The sequence below is a fragment of the Nicotiana tomentosiformis genome, chromosome 5, assembly GCF_000390325.3.
Source record: "Nicotiana tomentosiformis chromosome 5, ASM39032v3, whole genome shotgun sequence".
In the NCBI taxonomy this organism is placed as follows: Eukaryota; Viridiplantae; Streptophyta; class Magnoliopsida; order Solanales; family Solanaceae; genus Nicotiana; species Nicotiana tomentosiformis.
The window spans coordinates 36,657,430-36,662,218 of NC_090816.1; positions in this window are offsets into that span (position 1 = coordinate 36,657,430).

The window sequence follows — 4,789 nt, forward strand, 5'->3', positions numbered from 1 at the left end:
TTGTTGGGGTTTCATTCCCTCACTTAATTTAGCTAGTTTTTTAATTGCTTTATTTCAATGTCGATAAAAAAGAAAAGGTTATAACTCATGGATAGTGTAAAAAAAAACTTAAAACGGTGATATATATAACTTAAATCCTCTCCGGACCAACTTGCGCGATGACTCAATTATTTCGTAGTGTACTTGCTACCTCCCAGACTCACACCAACACATACATTGAATTATTCCGTCAACCTAGACTTATATAAATAAAAAGAAATTATTTAATCTCTAAGTATTGTGCCTATCCGAACTTTAGTCGAGAAGATGTAATTTCAGCTCTTTGACCACTAGCCACCAGTCCACCACCTTCGGGTTGGTTTTTCTCCATATTTTGTTAAAGTATGAATTTGAAGTGATAGATTTGGAAATGATGGAGTTCCAACTTCCAACGATGCGATCTAATTACCAAAATAATACAATTTGAATGGTAATGCATCCTTTAATTACGTAAAAGTTGAGTATACTCATTCTTTCTTTGTCATACATTAAATGTGAAAGAGTGAGAATGTCCATTCTAAGTACTCTCATATTAGGAAGATTAGTATATGTCTTCTTCCTCATTGTGTATATTTATTTCGTTCATTTCCAACAACGTGTAAGGCTTAAAGTCTAACCCTCCACCAAATTAGGTGATTTCTAAATGAAAAATATCATAGTATTTGAGCTGGAATCACAATAGCCTAATAATTGCATAATAGATTTAGGTCCATTCCACTACGCATTATTTGAAAAGATAAAGCTTTAAGTAATTACTGAGGACAATTTTGTTTTACGTTTAAGGTACTAGTAAAACAACAGAAAATACAAAATGTATATCCGCTGTATAAAGGTTCAAGAAAATGAAAAATATCAAATTTTTTGACTATGTTATAAAATAAAGACTATAAAATAAATTAACTAAAGATGAGTATAGAGAGAAACTGATATATTATTCAAATTCAAATTGATGTACATAATGAACTAAAAACTCCTCTATTTATAGAAGAAAGGAAGCAGCTGCGAGGCTTTTCAGGAAGCAGCTGCAAGGCTTTTCAGGAAGTAGCTGCGAGCCTTTTTCTTGAGCTGCTTGTAAGCTGTCTGCATGAGCTGCTCGCAACCGGCTTGTTTAATAAGAAGTTGCTGCAAATTATTTCATTGAGTTGCTTGCAACCTGCTGGTATCAGCTGCTTGTAGATAAACTTCAATAAAGTACTAAACGGATAATCCTCTTCAGGAAGATTATCTACAGCGGAGTAATAAATGGACATCCACAATATAATAATTTTATAACACTCCTCATTGGATGTTCATTAAAAGATAATGTGCCTCGTTAAAACCTTACTAGGAAAAACCCAAGTGAAAAAAATCCTAGTGAAGGAAAAAGAGTATACATATTTAGTAATATGCATTTCCAGTTGCCTCATTACAAACCTTACAAGAAAAAACCCATAGGAAAAATCTTAGTAAGGGAAAAGAGTACAACGCGTATTTCACTCCCCCTAATGAAAACCTTGTTTCAAATATTTGAGTCTCTGCATTCCAATCCTGTATCCATCTTTTCAAAAGTTGAAGTTGGCAAAGATTTAGTGAATAAATATGCCGGATTGTCACTTGAGCGAATTTATTGCACATCAATGTCACCATTTTTTTAAAGATCATGTGTGTAGAATAATTTTGGTGAAATGTGCTTCGTTCTCTCTCCTTTTATAAATCCTCCATTCAATTGGGTTATGCATGCAACATTGTCTTCATATAAAATTGTGGATCTTTTATTAATCCAAACCATATTTTTCTCAAATAAAATGAATCACTGATCTCAACCATATGCATTCCCTACTTGCTTCATGAATAGCTATTATCCCAGCATGATTTGAAGAAGTAGCAACAATAGATTGCTTTGTGGAGCGCCATGATATGACAGTACCTTCACATGTAAACACGTACCCGATTTGAAATCGAGCTTTATGAGGATCAGATAAATAACCCGCATCTACATAACCAACAAGATCTGCACTACCTTTGTTAGCATAAAACAAACTTATATCAAGAGTTCCCTTTCAATATCGCAATATATGCTTAATCCCGTTTCAATGTCTCCGTGTAGGATAAGAGTTATATCTTGCTAATAAATTAAGAGAGAGTGCTATGCTAGGCCTTGTAGCATTAGCAAGATACATAAGTGCACCAATTTCTCTAGGATAAGGTGTTTCAGGACCAAGGAGTTCCTCATCCTCTTCTGGAGGTCGGAACGTGTCCTTATTCACTTCAAGTGATCGAACAATCATTTGTGTACTTAATGGGTGCGCTTTGTCCATGTAAAAGCGTTTTAAGACCCTTTTTGTATAGGCAAATTGATGGATAAAGATCATGTCTGCTAAATATTCAATTTGCAGACCAAAACAAAATTTTGTCTTTCCAAGATCTTTCATCTCAAATTTCTTTCTTAAGATATTCAATTGCCTTCTGGAACTCTTTTGGAGTTCCAACAAGATTTATGCCATCAACATAAACAACAAGTATAATAAATTCTGATGACATTTTCTTTTTAAATATACATGGACAAATAAACATTATTTATATAATCTTCTTTCAGCAAATATTCACTAAGGCGATTATATCACATGCGCCCAGATTGCTTTAAACCGTACAAAGATCTTTATAATCTGATTAAATACATTTCCCGAGATTTTGAATTTGCTTCAGGTATTTTAAATCCTTCAGGGATTTTTATGTAAATATTATTATTATCAAGTGAACCATACAGATAAGATGTAACTATATCCATTAGATGTATTTCAAGTCTTTCATCTAGGGATAGACTGATGAGATATCGAACTGTTATGGCATCCATAACAGGTGAATATGTTTCATCAAAATCGACTCCAGATCATAGTGAGAATCCTTGTGCGACAAGGCGAGCTTTGTATCTTTCAATTTTATTTTTATCATTTCTTTTTTCGCACAAAAACCTATTTATGACCAACTAATATTTTATATTAGCATGTGTTTGGACTACTGGTCCAAATACCTCTCTTTTAGCAAGTGCGTTCAATTCTGATTGAATTGCCTCTTGCCATTTTGGTCAAGCAGATCTTTGTCGACATTCTTCGACAGATCGTGGTTCAAGATCTTCACTATCTTGCATAATGTTAAATGGAACATTATATGCAAAAATATTATCCACTATTATTTCAGATCGATTTAAATTAATCCCATCACTAATAGAACTTATTAAAAGTTCTTCGCTGACTTGAGTCTCGGGATCATTTATTTCTTAAGAAATCTCAGAACTAATCAGATCTTGGGTCTCTTCAAGAGATCCCTTCAGAGTATTATTTTGATCATTTGTCAATTTTGTTTCCCTAGGATTTCTATCCTTAGAACCCAAAGGCCTACCACGCTTCAGGCGTGCTTTAGGTTCGCTAACTATCATGCTAGTAGATAGTCTTGCTGGGACATCAATTCGGATATGCACATTCTCTACAGGGATATGTGACTTAATTATCCTTTTTAAACCAGTAAACGCGTCTAGAATTTGATTTGCTATATTCTATAAATGGATAATCTTCTGGACCTCCTGATTACATATAGAGGTACATGGATCAAAATGAAATAATGATGAAATATTTCACACAATTTCTCTTTTGATTTCCTTTTTCTCTCCCCCTAATTGTGGGAAATTTATTTCATTAAATCGATAATATGCAAATCGAGTAGTAAATAAATTTTCCGACAATAGTTCAAGATAGCGAATAATAAAGGGTGATTCAAACCCAATATATATTCCTAACCTTCTTTGGGGGCCCATCTTACTGCGCAGTGGTAGTGCTACTGGCACATATACAACACATCCAAAAATTCGTAGGTGAGAAATATTTGGTTCATGACTAAAAACTAATTGTGACGGAGAATATTTATTATAAAGTGTCGGTTTGAGACGAACAAGTGATGTTGCGTGCAAGATAGCATGACCCTAAATAGTAGTGGACAATTTTATTTTCATAAGTAGTGGCCTTGCTATTAATTGCAGGTGTTTAATAAATGACTCTGCAAGGCCATTTTTGAGTATGAACACAAGCTACAAGATGTTCAACTTTTATCTCAACTGATAGACAATAATCATCAAAAACTTGAGATAAGAATTCCCTAGTATTATCAAGGCGAATAACCTTTATAGGATAATTTGAGAATTGTGCCCTTAATCGAATTATTTGAGCTAATAGCTTTGCAAACGCCAGGTTGCGAGATGATAGTAGACACACATGAGACCTTCTTTAAGATGCATCTATTAGAACCACAAAATATCTAAACAACCCACTTGGTGAGTAAATATGTCCACATATATTACCATGTATATGCTCTAAAAAGGTAGGGGATTCAGTGCCAACCTTCATTGGTGATGGTCTAGTGATCATTTTGCCTTGATAATAAGCATCACAAGAAAATTCATCATTTGTAAGAATCTTCAGATTCTTTAATGGATGTCCACTCGAATTTTCAATAATTTGTCTCATCATTATTGATCCAGGATGGCCCAAGCGGCCATGCCAAAGCACAAAAGTATTTGAATCAGTAAACTTCTGGTTTACGATAGAGTGTGTTTCAACTGTACTAATCTTTGAATAATATAAGCTAGAAGATAAAGTTGGTAACTTTGCTATAACGCACTTCTGGCCAGAAATATTCTTTGTAATACAAAGATATTCCACATTCATTTCATCTATCGTCTCAAAATGATACCCATTTCGGCGGATATCTATAAAACTCA